The sequence below is a fragment of the Cariama cristata genome, unplaced genomic scaffold, assembly GCF_000690535.1.
Source record: "Cariama cristata isolate BGI_N322 unplaced genomic scaffold, ASM69053v1 scaffold14421, whole genome shotgun sequence".
NCBI lineage: Eukaryota > Metazoa > Chordata > Aves > Cariamiformes > Cariamidae > Cariama > Cariama cristata.
This window is the reverse complement of record NW_009600011.1, coordinates 86263-106602: the sequence shown is the minus strand read 5'-3', so window position 1 is coordinate 106602 and position 20340 is coordinate 86263.

The window sequence follows — 20340 nt, the reverse complement described above, 5'->3', positions numbered from 1 at the left end:
AACATTTTAAAACTGGATACACACACAAAATACTCTCGACTTTCAAAATCACAGGGGAAAACATTCGTGAATGAAGAATTACAGAAATACTCAGGAATTCTGTCTGCTCTCTCCCACCTCCTGTCAACATTGTCATGTAGTATCTAATCTACAAAAATATTCTACATTTTAAATCTTTAGTCCATAGGTCATTTATTTTTCCTCCCAAAGACATACCTGTCCCAACTTTCATTTCTTTTAAGTCATTGTTTTCCCTGCCTTTTTTTACTTTTCTTTTTCTCATTTTTCTCCTTTTAGCTCCTCCCATCAAAAGAAAAGGATTTTCAGAGCCAAGGGACAAAGTCAGACCATCTATAATATGGGTGACCTGCACAGGTGCCAGGCACAAATGCTGACTCCAATAACTGGTCAGAGCCAACACAGCTGGAAATGCTGTGGACTAGCTGGAACTAGCTTCTTGAGGCTTGGTACTAGATTTTAGACATGCAGCTGTGACCTCTCTCTCTTCCCTCACCCTTTCCCAACATTTCATCCTCTGTGAAATTTGATCTTTATCTCGAACTACCCTTCCAAAGGAGGACACTGAGGCAACATATAGGGTACAAATTTTAGAAGAAAGTGCCACCGAATGAACTGCCAACACAATTTCCAGCACTAAAGCATGCCTACGTATAATGAATGAATCTCATTTTATACAAGTGGTTTAGAAAGCAACCAAGCCTTTCAAAGTGACAGATCCGCAGCTCAATCTGAGTGAATGCATTGGATACCACTGCAAAATGGCACTGATTTTCAAACTCTTTGAAAAAAATCCATTTGTTTGCAGTCAAGAGCTCAAGACATATGCAACACAAATCCCAGTCCCATGTCCAACCTCAGATGCTTCTTTAATCTTGCATACAATCACACACAGCCTCACATAAAAACAGAAGTTGTTAAATAAAAAATGCACATTCCCTGTTAGGAAATAATAAGCCTGGGAGAAAAAGTTAGACGGTAGTAGCTACCATCAAGGACTACTTTCATAAAACTCAAACTTTTGGTCCACACAGGAAAAATTGCAGTGATTTGTGTGAAATTTTCTTCTGTGAATGACAACTGAACTCAACTGTATATTTTTTTCTGGGAAAAATAACTGCTGTACCATATAGTTAGAACTGATTTAAGGATTTTGATTCTGGCTATCTCCAAATAGAGGCCAACTTTTTTTACATTAAAAAAATAAGTGCGGTGATTTTATAAATATAGTCCCAGGCATGGCAAAGCTCCAGACCTGATACAGCATGCTAAGTAATGGATCCTTAGCTGATAATTACCCATGTGCATTAAGCTTTACAATTAATATTTTATTTTGGTTAAAAAAAATGTACACTTAATTATATTGAATGTTTCATAACAAGGATTTAATTTGGTCTCTCTGACCAAACTTGGACTTCAGGAGTCAGAATCATAGAATGCTTTGGGTTGGAAGGGCCCTTAAATATCATGTAATTCCAACCCCCCTGTCATGGGCAGGGACACCTTCCACCAGACCAGGTTGCTCAAAGCCCCATCCAACCTGGCCTTGAACACTTCCAGGGATGGGGCATCCACAGCTTCTCTGGGCAAACTGTTCAGTGCCTCACCACCCGCACAGTGAGGAATTTCTTCCTAATATCTCATCTAAATCTTCCCTCTTTCAGTTTAAAACCCCCTTGTCCTATCGCCACACTCCCTGATACAGAGTCCCTCCCCAGCTTTCCTGTAACCCCCTTTAAGTACTGGAAGGCCACCTTAAGGTCTACCCAGAGCCTTCTCTTCTCCAGGCTGAATAACCCCAACTCTCTCAGCCTGTCTCATAGGAGAGGTGCTCCAGCCCCCAGGGCATCTTTGTCGCCTACTCTGGACTCACTCCAACAGGTCCATGTCCTCCTGGTGCTAAGGACCCCAGAGCTGAAGGCAGTACTGCAGGGGGGGTCTCACCACAGCAGAATAGAAGGGGAGAATCCCCTCCCTCGACCTGCTGGTCACGCTTCTTGTGATACAGCCCAGGATAGGATTGGCTTTCTGGGTTGCAAGTGCACATTGCTCACTCATATTCAGTTTTTCATCCACCAGTACGCCCAAGTCCTTCTCCACAGGGCTCTCAATCCACTCATCGCCCAGCCTGTATCCATGTTTGGGATTGCCCCAATCCAGGTGCAGGACCTCACACTTGGCCTTGTTTGAACTTCATGAGGTTTGTACGGGCCCACCTCTCAAGCCTGTCCAGGTCCCTCTGGATGGCATCCCTTCCCTCAGGCGTGTCAACCACACCACTCAACTTGGTGTCATCTGCAAACTTGCTGAGGGTGCACTGAATCCCACTGTCCAGGTCCCCAGCAAAAACGTTAAATAATGCTGGTCCCAATGCAGGCCCCTGAGAGACACCACTCATCACTGGTCTCCACCTGGACATCGAGCCGTTGACCACAACTCTTTGAGTGCAACCATCCAGCCAATTCCTTACCCACCAAGCAGTGCACCCATCAAATCCATGTCTCTCCATCTTAGAGACAAGGATATTGTCCAGGACAGTATCAAATGCTTTGCACAAGTCGAGGGAGATGATTATCAGTCACTCTTCTTTTATCCACCAATGCTGTAACCCCATCATAGAAGACCACCAAATTTGTCAGCGCAATAGCATATGTAGCAATGCTTGAAAAAAGGCCACAAAGAAGAATTGGCAGGATTTGAGTGCAGAGAAGTGATACAAAATTACTTTTTTTTCTTTTTAAAGGAAATCTCAGCTCTGATCTTAGCAGCTATCTTGATTTTTAACCATTCTCCAGGTCATTCTCTTTCCTTCCCAATCATCATCTCAATTCTTTATTTTAAATGAAACTTTTTGAGGGCAGGGATTACCTCTGGATACAGTGTTTGGATCGTTCCTAGCAAAACAAGGCTCCAGACTCACAGAAGGCAATCTTCCCTTGGCACACAACGAGCCGATCAGAGTGAACACAAAGTTTCCCAGGCTGGGAACCATCAAACTCCTACCCAGGGACAAACTGTGCAGCTCATAGCTTGTCACTAGAACTTGTGTGGCAAGGGAGAAACCAGAGTACACAAATCACAGAATGGCTGAAGTGGGAAGGGACCTCTGGAGATCACCTGGTCCCACCCCCCACCGCTCAAGCAGGCCCACCTAGAGTCAGTTCCCCAGGAACACATCCAGACAGCTTTTGAGTATTTCCAAGGTGGGAGACTCCACAACTGCTATCAGCAACCTGATTCAGTGCCCAGTCACCCTCTCACTGAAAAAGTGTTTCCTGATGTACAGAGGGAACATCTCCTGTGTTTCAGTGTGTGCCCATTGCCTCTTGTCCTGTCACTGCACACCACTGAAAGGAGCCTGGCTATGTCTTCTTTGCATCCTCCCTTCAGGTATTCGTATACATTAATAAGGTCACCCCCCTGAGCCTTCTCTTCTCCAGGCTAAACGGGCCCAGCTCTCTCAGCCTTTCCTCACATGAGAGAGTAATTATTCCCTTTTCAGATGAGACATTCCACAATGTAACATATGATTTCTAATTTTTTTTCTGGTAAAACTACTTAAAAGGCTCACCTGAACTACCTAAGCATTTATTTCAAAATGACAGCAGAATGTTTCCTCTGAATGATATGTAACCTACACTACTTCAGGGATGAGCAAGGAAGAACACAAGTTCTCCAGAAAAAGAGTTCCTTCAAAGCACCCTATAACAAATAATCACATTTTGCATCTGTTTGTTTTTCTCCCCCTCACATTTAAAAGTAAACTTTAAAGCAGAAGGCATATACAATTTGTTAAATCTAAGTTTTGGATACCTGCAATTAAACTATGAGGATATATTTTTTCATCAGAGAAAAATTATTTTAATAGCTATAATCAACACAATCAAATATAATCAGTCTGTCAAGATAATCGTATTTTAGAATAATTTACAATAATTTTGTACCTTGCCAGTTCCCATCTATATGAAGATGATTACACCTGGAAAAGTTGTGGATCTCTAAAGCTTTCTACCTCTATTTCAATAACTGTGCTATGTTATGTATTTTCATTTTTGTTCTTCTGTATCCTCACCCTCCCCTCTCCCACTCCGTTTTAACTTTTTGATAGTTCTATCCTTGGTCTTTTCTTTCACTCTCTATATTCTCCTCTGTTTTATGCATATTTGTATCTTTATGCAAACGATTAGGATAACACATGGAAATTTTCCAAGATTCTTAAGAAGCATAAACCTCATTAAAAGTGAGGCAAACATATTAGGTTTGTTTCCTAAACCTATTATTTTGGATTTTTTTCCCCCAAATCTGTGCACCAGCATTCCCCATTTATCTCCAACCATGCCTGAGACATATCCTGCTGTGTTGGTCAACTTCTCTATTTTCATTTTACTCCAAACACCTCTCCAGTGCTCTTAGTCTGAATCTACCACAACATGGATATTATCTCCGACCTCCTACCCTTCATTTCCCTCAGTCTCTTACTGAATTCTGCTCCTCTGTCTTGCTGTCATTTTCACTGCACTCTTCCACTCTTGATTCTTACTTCCTTAAGAAGTTGTCTTCTACTGCTTCAGTCCCCTTACTTCTGCCCCGCACATTAAGCTGCCTTTATTTTCCACTGGCAACTAGCAATACTAAATTCAAGCTTACTTTTCTTTCTAAAGTCCCTTATTTTGACCCTGCTTTTGAGCCTGCTCACACTCTGCAGAAGCTTCCCTAACTGTAGTTTGGACCTTTGCCTGTCCTCAGTTTCTCCTAAGCTCCTCATCTTTGCTCCTGACATCCCATAAGTCTTTTTTTTCTACTTCTGTCTTCCACCTCTCCTTTTTAACAAGAACAGGTTGTATTTTTGTGGTCAAGAAGCACTCCCCTTTTTCTTCTTCAAAACAGTTCTTTAAAATCCTCTCAGGAACCCTTCCTTAGCTTTTTGACAAAAAGCCTCTGTTTCTTGAACTTGCAATGCCACAGTCTTTTTGGAAGGAGCTAATTTCCAATGAAATCTGAGCACAGAAATCTCTAAAAGATGCTTCACACTCCAGCAGGTAGAATAATTTGGGTATAAATACTGGATGGATCTCAAGTCCATTTGCAATAGGTCATCTTAACATAAGATGCAAAATATGCCATTATTATTATAACATTATAATTAATACTACTACTACTAATTGCAGCTTTGATCTCCTGTATTTTGAGTATTTCTTAGAGGCAAAATATTCCAAGGAGGCACAATTTCTTACCAGTTCCCATTCACGGGGCACTTCCCAGACTCCAATATGTTTCCATGATCAGATGGGTTTTCTAAGCAAAACCCTGAACTCCAAGCTTAGGTTAGCAGTGTGCTGGAACACCTCTACATCAGGACAGCCTCCTGGTTGTTGCTGTTCCCCAAAATCTACATTTACACTCCTTTCATTAATGAAATTGATAATTTATGATGATCTTGTCAACAGTTTCCTAGCATAGTTTCTAAAATCTTGATGTAGTTAGGAGTAAAAATTAGCTGTTTACAGTCATGGGTGAAAAAGAAAGACCACGACATTACAATATGCAAGATACATTTCCCCCTCCTTGAAACCATTAGATTTGCTTCAAGAACAAAATAAAGAGTTTAGTCTTCAGAACAGCAGTGTACCTGGGTACTCAGTAGCTTTCATGACAGAAAATTAAGGAGAAAAACCACTCGCTCTTGTTTAAATTATTGTGATTCCTGAAGAAAGTGGAACTAGGTTGATTTGTAACATGCGGGAAGCTACTCTTCTGTCTTTACTGCAGTCTACAGATATTTAGCAAAAAAATGTAGTTGTTTACCTCACCTTCTGAAGAAAACAATTGTATTCAAAACCATATGATACAGAGCCATGGTAGGGCATAGTTTCGTACTAAGATCACAAGCACAATAGAAAAGGGAAAGGACAGGAGGGAGGCAAGAGTACACAAAGCCTATGCTGAACACCAATGTAGTTGTTCTTCAAGGGAACACCACCATGCTTGTGACTTACCTGTTGAATCTACTTCTCATGGACATACAATTTCATAAAAGTGTTACACTGACAGAAAAATCACAGGTCACTGTCAGACCCATATTGTGCTATCTTTTTTTTTTTTTTTTTTGGAAGCACAGAACTCCTAGAAGTAGTCCAAGAAACATGGGTAGTTTTATGGTAATGTTTTTTATTCTTTGTTATAGTAGCCTTCTCTCCTAGGCATTCAATATGCAAAAAAACTTAAAATGCTTGCAAACACTAACACATATTGATTATTATTGATTCTCCCCTATGGTGAATGGGAAGGAACAATGAGTATCATAGAAACTGTCTGGATATAAAAACTGATGACAGCACAGATACAAGTCTTGGCTATAGTTCCCTTTTTGCTAGAAGGAGTGCTTGAGTTCTTTCCGAAATCCTGTTGCCAAGAGCAGACCTAAGCTTTTCACTTCAACTGATTCTAATTTGCAAAAGCATCTGTCCTAAACGTCTGGACTGTATTTTTGAGGGCTGATGATAACGTGTCGTGAAAGTGTAACAAAAAGCTTCAGATGTAAACAACTTCTCAGTATGTAATTCACCTCCATCTACAAGTAGCAGAACCTTTCCCTAGCTCTTTGCCTGCTTCTTCTTCCCTTACCATCAACCCTGCTTATGACATGAACGTATCCCTCCACCAACATGACTGAGACGTTTTATTGCACTGGCAACACCATTAACTTCTATGTTTATTATTGACAATGTCTTCTCCAGACAGATGATAGATGCAGTTACAAGCATAGCGAGTGAGACATTGACTATATCTAGAGTTTAAAGTCTAGTTAGGCCTACCAAAAGGTAAGAAAAACAGAAGTAGTATGAATCACACTTTACTGATAAGTACTGAAAAAGATCGAGACACTGCCAGAAGGAAGTTTGTTGCAGAGCTATGAAATAAACCTTTACATCATTTGAGACTTGGCCCAATACTTTAACTGACTGTGTACTTACTTCACTAGTAGCTTTTGCAGGCAGAAGGATCGTGAAGTGAGGAGGAGGGTAGCATGAAAGATGACATTATGCATTGCGTCTTGGGCCCTAAGGTAATTTACAACAGCATTATCTAACCAGTGTTTGGTTGGGGTTTTGTTTGTTTTTTTTTTTTAAGAGAAATTCACACACACAAAAAGTAACAAGAAGATATTCAAGACAGTACTCAAGGAGACTCAAAGGTATACAGTAGCCAGTCACAGCCCTATGAGTTCCTTCAGCCACGACAGCACAGTAACAGACTAGGTTGTATTCTTTGTAAAATACATTCGTTTCATGTATGGGAAGGGATGGAGAGCTTTTCAAAAAAAAAAGCCACAGTGATTTGGGCATCTCATAAACATTTTTCAGACCCAGGATGACCTAAACACAGTAGCACAGGTTCACATTCTAGACATGGTTGCATATGGAATATATTTTTGTTTCTAAGGTACACAGAAGAAGATGTGCAGACATAAATATAAATGAATCTCTATGTACTTCAAGCAAACAAGACCTTGTCATTAAATCACAAGGTCAAGAATCAGAAAATCTGTTTCTACTTGCAGTTAATCTTACACTTCAGCAACTCAAAATAGAAGAACCACATTCATTTCAGTTCACTTACTTGCTGCTGTCATTAGACTTCTGATATTTGAGAAACAACTTCTGGAAATGGTATTTTCCTTGTGTCTCAGTTTCTTCCTTGAGTAGCCAAATAATTCACAAGAAGGGGAGGGATGACTTCAAGATTGTTTCCTTGTTTAAAGAACATTCCATTGTTCTAGGGAGGTTCGTGACCAAGGTCATCGCAGTAATTCTGGAGACAAAACAAGTAATTGAATTTGTGTCCTCAGCCTGGCAAAATGGCTTAACATCAATAACTTTTCAAAATACAACCTACCTCTGAGTATGACATCCATGTAAGGACTTAAAAATATATTCTGAACCCTAAGAATTAAACGCTATCAACGCTAGCTTGAATTCTTACCATTCCTGTAGAATACAAGACATCACCTAAAATTTGAAGGTTACGTATTTACTTTCAAACTCATTCTCTGTTATCACCTAGGCTGCCCAGTGTAGCACCTGGCTGCTAATTAGAAAGGCTTTTAGATATTGCCAGCACTAGTTTTACATTACCTGTTCTGAAATATTTAGCAGACTTAACTAGGTGTTGAAAGCCAGGTGAAATCACAGCATTACTGAAACTTGTATTAAGCAGCAGGGACAGCTTTTGCTGCAGTACTTTTTCAAAGCAGGCAGAAGGCAGGCAAGCCTGACTGGGGGAAGCAGCACTATGATTAGCAGACCCAGGGGACTGGCACAAAAGACCAGAGGGAACCCAAGAAAGCATAAAAAGAGGCAGCAGGTGGGAAACAATTATTTCCACCCTACTCACTGGACACTGCAAAAATAGGAGAGCTTGACTGAGGATGAGATTTTACCAGATGTCATCAAACTTACTGAATCAGATCATCAGCCAGCATAGATCAATGCAGAGGAGCTCCACTCACACACACAAAACCCCAAACCCACCACAAATAACCCACTCCCAGCATGCCCCAAGCCCCCAGCTTAGATTATGAACTCCTCAAGTCCATTTCAAAATATTTGCCCTGAGCAGTTTCATTAGGAAGGTACATGGATTTCACTTAGAGATGCCCCATGCACTCTGCCAATGCTAAAATTGCCATTCAAGGCAACTTAAAAAATTAGGAAAACATATGAAGAATGGCTTTGGTCAGAAAAAGAAAACCTACAGGAATAAATGCTGACTTTCCCATATTTGGTTTCATAGCAAAAGAACCATCCTAATTTTCTATGTAAGTAATGCAATTTTCAGTAAAACCTTCAATATATGTTTCATTTTTAAAAAAGCTTAAAAACAAATAAGTTTTCTGAAGTTAAAAGAAGAGTTTTGAATTTTCAAAATGGAATCTGCTTTAAAAAAAAAAAATGTATTCTTGGTTTATACTCTAGAATATATCTGTGCATCTGTTAATATCATGGAGGTAGACACCACATTACCAGGAAGGATAGCTTCACATATGAATCGTGAACTTAAAACATGCACTAAAAAGTAATTCTATCTCAAATGACTTGCATGGGTCTCTAACTTGCACACTGAAGTGAGGTGCAATGTTTCTGCCTTATTAATGGCAGCAAACATTTTGCCGAAAAGCTGCAAAAGTCCTTATTCATTGTGTATGCCCAGGATGACAATCCAAAGCAAGGTGAACCTGAATTTTTTGCAAGTGCCATACATATACCTTTTGACAGTTGGGCGGCGCCTCATCTTGCTATATGTAAAATCCAGTTCACAGGTCTTGGTCTTTTATGCATACTGCAGCAGTTTTATAAATGGGTTTCTACTTCACGATTGTTTTGTTGGCAGTGGAAGGGGCTGTCATGTAACGTTACTGGTCAATTTTCAATGATGTCCATATGGTTGGCAATGATGTCTTTTAAAAAGAAGAATTTAGGTTTTGGTGCTTAGCTTTAATGTGTCTTTATTGTTCTAATACACCAGACTCATTTTTACATGTAAAAATAGTATCTGTGCTTGCCTGGGAGCTGAGAATGCAAAAGGATAGCTGAACATTCAAGTCCTTGCATTGCCTGAGCAGACGTCAGTTGTGGGAAAGCAACTGAACATTCGTATTCCCCTGCAAGAGCTTTAGGCAACTGAATATGAAAACCTACTCCTAAAATGAAACAGATCTGCTAATTACGTGAAAAGAATTACTATAAATATAGGAAAGAAGAACCTAAGTCCAAAATAAGTTCAGTAGATAAGCAATTGCTCAATTCTTCTGCCCGTATCAATCTGAGGAGCATTTAGTGCTGAGATGGAATATCAGAGGCAGTTAGGTAGAACAGAGATAAACTTGCAGCTAATTAGGAAACATGCTTCACATTATTCATCCACTCTCTAGTAACAGCTGTTTTGAGATATTGCTATAGGGATGATCCCACTGCAATACTGGCTTTTGAAAGCCTTCCAAATCCTCTAAAATGTGACATTCATATGAATAGCACAGACAAATGAAACCAATTACTTTCTCCTCTTTATTCTGATTCGTTATCTTTGTTTGATGTGGATAACCTATGAAAAATCTCTGTGATACTTCTATGATTTAAGATTAATTTATTTATTTTAAATTATTTGGTCTATTTTGGGCTTCAGCTATTGGAAAAATGAAGAAAACAAAACAGCCTTACTACATAAGAAAAAAATATAACTAGCTTCCTTCAATACTCCTGCAGGAACCCCAGATTTGGAAGTCTTTGTTAAACTAGTTGTTGGAATGAAAAAAAAAAAAAAACACAAAAAAAAAAAACCCCAGAGATGTGAAGGAAAAGCAAGGAAAGATATTTTCCCCAAGTACTGCAACATCTTCTACCATCAGCAATCTGTACAAAAGTCAGAGAACAAGGGGAAAATACTGCATATCATAATTGAGATAGATTTGCAGAAAGGGGGAGAACTGCAGCAGAGAGCCTGACTGCAGAATTCCTGGGCCAAGCCAGAGGATATCCTGCCTACCTTGGTTTTTCTTACATTGATTAAATGTAATTAATAAGAAAGAGGCTCTTCTGTTTATCCTGAAGATGCAACACAATAGCAGTTGCTTGGATTTGGGGGGACGAGGGGGAATAGCACCACAGACGATTGCTGCTGTTTTACAGTAGCCAGGATGCTCTCAGAGCTGTTTCAAAACCATGGCCAAGCCCAGGCTGCCCCACAGCATGCTGCTATGTCTCTGCTAAAGCATATAGGGGATGCTTGAAATCCCAGGAGTCTTGTTAATGTAACCCTATCCCCTAAGGATATGGGGGAGCTCTGCCGTGCCATCCCAGCAGGGATGGGGAGTGGGGACAGAAATTAAGTATGCCCAGTCCCACTTCACGGGGATGAGGAGACGCAGGCTGCCCCAGAGGCTGCTAATCTGAGCTCTGGGTTTTGGCTTCCCACACCACAGCAATGAGACCTCTCCTCTTTGGGAAGCGCCTAGAAAAGCCTGAGAAAGGTCACTGGCTGTAATTTGAAGTAATAGAAGCGAGAACCATTTCCTAATAAGCAAAAGTGTAAGGAGTTGAGAAGAAAAGAGGACTGTGATAAGGAAGGACCTGGAGGAAGACAAGGGAGCAACAAGCTCAGAGGAAGCTCTCAGAAGTCTCAGAGCCCCAAGGCTCCTGGCTCTTGTTCCTTATTTTCTTGATCCTTCTAAAGGAGCCACATTGGCCTGGCTGTCATTTGGATGCTAATTTTTTCTCATCCCTGCAACACATGATTTGTTAAGTAAAAGGAGGAAAAGGGAGAAAAATGTTTTGTTTAAAAAGCCTTCTTCCTGCATTCTCCTTGAGAAAGCCAACACGCCTGAGAGATTACTGCCATCACAGCTACATGGACTAGTACTTCATAAAAACAAATAAATCAGTGACCTGAAGCCACACTTGTTCAGCACAGAGTCCCCGGCCTTGCTGCCAGTTTTTAAAACAGAAAGATTTGATCCAAAAGCCCAAATAGCTTTGGATCGTACTCTAAGCCTGCAGCATATCTTATGTCCCTGGCACTTTGAAATGGCATGTGAGGGGCAAGGCTTCCAACTGCCCTGGATCAAAACTCAAACAAATGGCAGAAAGGGAAGGGGGAGTCCAGGACAGGAAAATCTGACAGATGCAAGCCAGTTGGGAGTGCTGTTCTCCATGGACATGGCCAAGGGGACAGGAAAGAAGGGGGCGTGAGCAAGGGGGAGAGGGGAGGACATGCTGGCATTAAAAATATAAATAGTTGTGTTGCATATTGCATACAAGGCTTAAAGATAAGTGTTTGCTGCTGATGGGGGTTTTATGGAGGGTTTTTTGTTACAGCTTTTCTTTTTCTTTTTTTTTTTCTTTTTTTTTTTTTAAATGCATACATCACATTACCCCAAACTGACAACTCTAGTCAACCGTTATGCCAGAGCGGCAACCCTGCAGATCCCCTTCTGTGTCTTCTGCTTGCCTGGGCACCCTGACACTTCCTTTGTGACAGCTCTGGAGACCTTAGGACACGCTCTCCCTCTAATGCACACACAAACTCCCAGTAACACTGATCATCAACTACCCACGTGAATCGAGCTCTCCTCCAGTCCTTTTTTTTTTTTTTTGGTCCACAGCAGGTATCCTTTCATGGGAAACTGGAATCTCATGTTGGTAAGTCACTCAGTCTCTCACTGCGTGCTGGAGAGAATGCCTGATGTTTCTGTCTGCTGGTGCTATTCCCAGCCCAGTTTTCTCACAGAACCTTTAGAAAATGACATCCAAGCAGTAGCTGTTCATAGTCTGCCACAAAAGGAAAGTACAGATATAGAGGAATAAAATGCATGACTGGCTTCTCACATTAGATTCCAGTCATTATTTCAAAACACCTGAATGCATCCATTTACATCTTGCAAAGTTATACAGAGTCAGATTTTGCAAGGAATCTTCAGAAAACACGTCCCATCCCATTTAGCTGGGAAGAGTTCTGGGTTCCCAATCCACTTTGGTTCACTTACAAAAATCCTGGCTCCTGCAGCTAACATCCTCAAATTTTTTTATTCTATTTCTGGCACTGTCAGTACCTGTAAATTTGGACAAAGCCAGAAATTTCTGAATGATTCACCCCTAACAATGGAGAGCAGAAAAAAAACTCAGCTTCCATTGCAGGAGAAAAGCAAGGAGTACCCCCTAGTGTTCTGGGTGCAACCGTAAAATTTGGCCAGACTGAAATCAGAGACAAGCTCATTTTAGAATACGGCCATTAGTTGCTTGGCATCCATCGTTTCCCTCTGGAAAAGGACACTTGTTGCAGTGTGATTATCTGAATGTGCCTCCAAACCACTGTATTACCACAGCTTAGTGTGTCACCACTTGTGAGCGGAGTCATTACTAATCACCTTTATGATTAAATATACTTAAGTGGATTTATACCAATAAGCCATTGTTTGCACTTGCCATGGGTTAAAGGCACTCCCAGTCACCTAGAGCTGCTCAGATGACATGCAAAAGTCTTTAGGGTTTTGGTAATTTAACAGCTTTTGATGCTCTATGGATCTCCTATGAGAGTTCTGTGTCTTAATTAATCTGTCAAGTGCTTCAATATCCATGGAGAGAAGGTGCAGTGTAATGCAAGAATTTGTTATTTATAAAACTCTCCCTCCTTTCTGCACAAAAAGCCATGCTACCTCAGATTAAATCCTATTTTAATGACAGCAAAGTTTAAAAAATAGTGCAACTTCTATTAACTGAATCCATTCCAGATATCTAAGTTTCTTGTCCTACCAGGTCAGGAGACCAGTAGGTTCTGCCATTGACCTCCTGCTGCGTGAGCACAGCACATCGTTTCACTTTTCTAGGCTTCTCTTCCAACTCATCTCTCGAGAGATGTTCTTCCTGTCAGGGTTTGTCACTATGCGCATTTACTGAGCAGTAGTAGTTGTTTTATCAATAACAAAGGAAATTTGCTGTTGATCTTAGCAACAGTCTTAATACATTTTGTCTTCATTGCTTTTCTGGAATAACAACAACTGGAGGGCAAGTTTAATTTAAACCCAGGGAGGCATATGTGGAGTGCAGCACCTAGCAATACATATGTAGATGATAATGTGCTAGAGCAGCCTGGCCAATAGAGTACTTGCAGTAGCCCATCCATCAAGACTTAAGTTCTAGCAGATGATGCAAATTTAATGATGAAAAATAAAAGCTTAAAATGCCAGCTAGTAGCAGTAGCTTACGGTTTAAAGAAAAAAAAAAGGAGGTCGTGAAAGCCTGTCACCTAAACTTCATCTTACACTGGAAAAATACCTTCCTGGAGCAAGGCAAGCACATTAATAATGCAGCAGTCAGCAGTGCTAGCTGAGGAAAATGGCTGGTTTGTAAAAGCAATTCTAACTGTAAGGGTCCAGGAAATGGAATCTCAACAGGATAAGCAACACTTACAAGCTCCTGCTAAGATGACTCCTTTAGCAAGCCAGAAAAATAACTTACAAACAGGTCACAGTTTGCACTTCGGCAGCACACTTAATACATGTTTGAAGTGCCCTATCTGGAGGGAGAAACACTGCAATTATAGAGACAGTGTAACTTGTGCAGGCCAGGCCACAAAATGCCTGTTATGGGCCTTTCAGAGCTTTTTCTAGTTTTACAGAGCATAACATTAACACAAAGCTCAGAGTGGTTTTTATTACAGACCCTGACAGGCACACAGATTTGTCATTTTCTGTGATTTTTGTGATTACTGATTTTTGGGATGTTTACTTTTCTGAGACCTTGTTTTGCAATTTCTCTGTGCTTTCAGCTGGTCCAAAGATGTTTTGCTATTATTAAATTATCTGGTTGTCTATGTTTAGACCTTAAGTGCAGCTCTGTGGTGTTAAAACCAGGAACCAAATGAAATGCAAGGCTGTCTGAAGCAACAGAAGATAAGCTGGATTCTTTTGGTTTTCCCTTAATCCAGGGTTCAGTGTTGCCCCTCACCTGTTTCTTTTTCTTGATTTCTCACATATGGCAACAGTTCTTATCTAGCAATCTCAGAACTAAATTGTAAGGATCAGTTTGTCAACACTCACTTAAATCCATGTAAATTGCTTTGAGCATAGGAAGCACTAAGATGCTGAGGAGCTTCACTGCTGTGATGCCCAATTGGATCCTTACAATGTCTTGCCAATCTATAAACATGCAGAAAGGATGAAAGCTCTGTTGTTTTGTTGTTTGTTTTAAATGGGCTGCATAAGGATTGTTTTCACCTAACATAACAAAAAAAGCTCTTAGAAAAATAAAGTCTCTATCCCTAAACATCCTCAAATAAAACTAACTGCTTGATAGTACATAAATGGTGGGTGCTCCCCATCATAATCAACATAGAAAAGTCAGGAGGAAGAGAAAATTAGTATATGCACTAAAGACCTCTCTCCAGAGTTACCAGGTGGCAATTTCTTTACCATGGATTTCTCTAGCAGGCTCGATCTTTTTTTTTATTACTCCCCTATTTGGTGAACTTCCCATTTTAATTGACTTGCTCACTGCTTCATTACACATGAAGAGGTTTTTTCTGTATTGCTACGCATGTTATAGCTTAGCAGCAGAGAACAGCTTTTCAAAGAGCTATGCAAGCATCCTACACAGGCCACCAGGTGTACATACCACAGTGCATGAACGTGTACGTCATCATTCAGTATTACACATCCCTAAGCAAAACACAATCCAGCCATGATTTGTTTCCCGTCAGGAAGCTGAACTGAGAACAAACATGAGACTCGCATAAAAAGATAATGTAGCTTTTCTAGCTATAATAAAAACAAACAAGCAAATGGGATATGTCCTACCACTTACTTACACTCCAATTCACTTGTGTATACCCACTGCTCCAGAGTACGTTCACAGATAGCTCACCTTTCTCTGCTGCTCCCCTACCATACACTGCACTGAAATCACCACTTCACTTCCACACTGAGCCCCTCTAGCTCTTAGTCACTCCCGTGATGAACTCCACATTGCTAGAAATTCTGCTGTGGTTTCAAGGAAAATTAAGGAGAGAACATTTTTGTCAAACGGAGTCACACAACAATTTAGCCAATGTAGAACTTCTCACATCACTGCGTGACATCAATTTGCTGTGACAATATCTGCAGATATACAGGATGCTGGGAGAAAGTGGATGGTGTCAAGTAGAATGCATTTGAAATGAGAAGTTGTGGATCAGAGGTAGGTGGTTGAGACTATGTTGAGAGATGAGGTCCAGGAGGTCTGAGGACTGCTGAGGGGTTGCTGCTTCCACTGTCAAATATTGATTTTTGCGCATACAATTGCAGCAGTTCTGGTCCTGTTTCAATGACCCCTCCTCCCCACACCATCACCAGTTCCAATTTAAGAAGGATTAACAAGGCTACAGCATGCTGGGAAAACACAGGACTTCTCCAAGTAAGAGCTAGGAGGGTTGACTTGCCTCAGACTCAGTGGAGTATCAGTGCAGACTGTTCTTCTGATGCTTCATCAGTGAGAAAGGATACGTGAGTTCAGGTAGAGCTATTAAGCTGAGATATTTCTCTTAGTTTATTCAGATGATCGGTACACAGGCAAAATATTAGCTATGAAGTTTCTGCCTTCTGCTACCTGCTGTCAAATGCCCTAGTTTGGTTAGTGAAAAACTAATGCCAGCTGTAACCTAATAAAGAAAAAGGCCTTGGACTTTGCATGCATAACCAAAACCTGTCTGAATGACACTACAAACCTGCTGTTGCAGCATTTGTTCTCTCAAGGGTATATAGTTCAGCATAAAAATGGAGGACAGAGGAAGACACAGGTATCTGTGTTGCACAGACCTACAAACACATGAAATCTAATATTTTGAAGCTGAAGTCAACAATGCCAGCTTGCTATATGAATTGTGAAGTGGGAATTGGTTAGCGCATACTGTATACGTATCTTTGCTTTAACTCTGCCTCTCTCGTCCCTTGCAAAACTGCCAACTTGCCACTTCCCTCCCACCAGCAACTGGCCACTTTCCTCCATCACTGGCATTACCCAGTCCTGAGCGTGCCCAAGAATTTCACTGCGTGCCTCACTGATGGTGTTTCTTGGCAGTCCCTCATAAATATGGGACAACATGTTCTGCCCTCAGGAGACCCAGAGCATGACAGTCAGGAACCTAGTTTAAAAGGATAGGTATTCCCATACCATGAAGGACCAGTATTTCTGGCCGGTTATATATATTTGAGTGTATGTTCCCTGGTAAAATAAGACAGCGGGGAGGGGGTGAAACAAGGACTTATTTGATATTCTAGTCCTCAAGCCTGGTAAAACCAAATGTTTGACAGCTACTCTTCAGGAGGAGGGAACTGACCAAACTGCTAGTTTTGGGTAGTGGTTTAGACGGATGCCTCTAATCTCTTGCTATCCTACCCAAAAGAATAAGAAATGGCATCCCCTAGTTCTGTTCTCGTAAGATAACAAATTTCCATTTCAACAAATGAATGTGGGGTCTCCAGAGTTCCCTGCCACATTTGCAGATGCAAGAGCTCTGGCTCTATTACAGAGCAGAGGTTCATCCCAAATGAATTGCCTGACCTTTTCACTCATCACCAACATATACCCAATGCACACAAAGATGTCTCTCCATCTCCCCAGCAACGTGCATTTTTGGTATCACTTCAACAGCTGCTACAAAACGTAATTAATTGATTACAGGTAGAAAGGATGAACTTTCCACGCACAGCAAACTCAATGTCAAACACATGACAAGAAACTGAGAAGGGGAAAAGCTATAGACTGAGTTTTTATGAGTGAGCCTGGCTCAATAACGAAAGGTTCACAACAGTTCTAGTGACTGCAAACAGCTTTCAACAGAGCATACAATTCACTGCTCCATGGACACCAGAAGCTGAATTTTGTACACACTGAAAGAAGCCACAAAATATCTACCGAGGTCAATAACAGCATGATTCTGGCCAAGGTGGATGTTTTCTCTGAAAGTAGGAAAATATGACAAGAACAATAGTCTTGCAGCTAAAGCACTGAACTCCAAGGACTTACATGTAGCTCCTGACTCTGCAAGAAGCTTCTTATTTCACTTAGGCAAGTCACTTCAGAGTAAAGTCATCTCTCCTGGGATGCAATGAAAAAATTATATACTGATAAATTACAAAAGTAATGACATACATGGGTTTCTTATTCTCCTGTGTGAATAGGAATAAGTTGACCACAAAAGAAAGCATTCCTTAAATTGTCTTTGTATGCTACTAACAGCATAGTCCTGTGCAATGAGCAGAAAAACTCCATAATGTTTTTCCTTCAGCCACTTTAGAAGGAACTTAATTCTTTTCCCAGGTTAAAAAAAAAATAAAAGGTGTGTGCATTGTTTTGTAAATATAACTCTCTATGACAAAGAAGTCTATATGAATATCTTCATGCCCAAGTTAAAAGGACAGGCTGCCAAGAAGATTGTGATCATCCAGTTTGCAAAGTCTTTAACTATTTCCATAAGATCTGTTTTGCACACCACCAAAACCTGAACTTTCTCAGAATGAAGCCAGTGAGCAGATTCACAAACACAGCATATGCATGTACAGTTTGTCCCGGCACTCCCGCCAGTCTCACCACTCACTAATAGCTACTTTGGAACTCATTTCCTGTGGGGCTAAATTACCTTCAATTGTGATATTCCTGTTGTCTCACCAGCCTCCTTTGTCATAATTTGGTCTGATGTGGACCTTGGGGAGATAAAATATACACACTCTCCATAATTTTAAGCCCACAGTTGAGAGCTGCACCCTGAATGCGGCCGTAAACACAACAAAGTGCTTTCCTGAAATTTGTTGGATTTAGGATCATAATGAGGATAAAAAACAAGGCTATGTCTTGACCAACTTCATTGGACAACTGTGTTCTTTTAAATAAGTTACAAGCCTAAATGAAATTGTGACATGAAGCCTGTATCTTTTACCAGTCTCACCGGTTCTTTAAACGAGTCAGGAAAAAATAAGCCAGCAAGCCCTATCCTTTTCTGAAGGCACAACATCCTTGTAGGTGCATAAGTGTGTTCTTGTTCCAATTTAAAAACAGCATGAAATTGGCTACAGAACTTTGTTTTCTGAATGGCTGTAGATTCAAAACATGTCTAACAGGCTAAAGCTACTAAAGACTGATGTTTACATTTTCTTTTACTGTCCCTTTAAGCTGTACTATTAATGCAGCAAATGAATAGAAGCATCATGAGCCACAGTGCTCCGCTATTTAGAAGCTGCCTGGCTCCTGCCCCATTTACAACTTCTATCTTAACAGAATTTTCAAAGAAACAGACTTAATGAATCATGTTTAGTCATCCCTGAATGTTCACTGACATTGTAGCTTAAAAGCAATACCAGCTCTCAAGGGACATTTTTGCGATATCTATGTTCCACACTAAGTTCTGGGTTGTATTTATTTATTTCCTAGAAGCATGTACACTTCACTAGTGAGCAAAACCAATTTGATCTCTGTGGCTCAGTCCTCTCCATCCACAAAAGGGGAATTAATGCTAGCCTATCTCTTTTGTAAGTTATTTTGAGATATGCTCATGGGAAAAGCTGTTTAACACAAAACTATTAATCTTTGCTACTGATTTCTAGGGAAGAAGCAACAGAACACTGTCTTTTTCTCCCTTCTCCAACTACCTGCTGTTCTCTCCCTTAAATTAGGTCAAAAACCTACAAATAGTCAGCTGCAAAAAGTTATTAGTTGAAACCGAGAGGCCAGTTCTGTAATTTGACACAACACTGTAGAAAAAAGTTCCACTGGAGTGTGATTTGTGTGAGCAGATCAGAACCTACCTAATAGTGTGCAAGACAAGACAAAGTCATAGGCCTCATTAATATAAATCAATATGCACTACTACTGAACTTTCAGACACAGTGTCTCAAAGTTAGGCTTTTACTCAGGAATCTTGCTGCCTCATGACACCTTGCTCCAGGTACAGAACCAACAGCAAAAGTGTGACCTTCAGTGCCAGCAGGAAAAGCACCCAGAAACATCAAATCCTGTAGAGTTGCTTCTACTACATATGCTGTTAGTGTGGCCTTACAACTGAAAAACTGATTTCTAGAGAAGATCACTGAATACCAAAACCTAACACTGGTCTAAAAAGCTTTCAGGAAAGCTTTGTTTTCCTCACTAATGCATCCTTTTCCAACCACTAAGAGCTTTCTTTAAACTTCAGTGTAGTTTGGTTGCATTTGATGTTCTTTTCACACAAACATACCCCCACCTCGCTCACTTTTTTCTTTTATTTAAAGCAACAAAGCCCATCATAACAGATGAAAAAAGCCACTATTTTATGACATCTGGTAGGTAGCCTCACACACTTGGGATTCTACAAAGCATTAATATAAAAACTGCCTGAAGCGTACCTTGTGCAGTACGTTTTTAGCACACTGAAAATTGTCTTGCAATTAGTAAATAGTTGCAAATAGTAAAGGCATAAGACTGACTAATCTAATTCCATGGTGCAAGGAACAACTGGAGCAACTGAGGGCGAAGGGTGTGAAGGGAGAGCCAGTTGCGTCCTTTGCTGGGGCATCACGGGGGAGGTGGACGGAGGTTCAGCTCAGGGCATTCCAGCGAGTGATGCAGATGCCATCGGGCACAAACCTGGCCGCAGGGAGTCTCTGTTATCCCCTGTAAGTCTCAGTGGCATATTCTAGGTGATTATGTGAAATGGTGGTGAAGTTGTTATTTTAATATGCTTTCTACTTTGACAATCTCTCTTTTCAAGCAAGTTATAGCCAAAATAATTATATTTAATTTCCCATTCTTTTCCCAGTGCCAC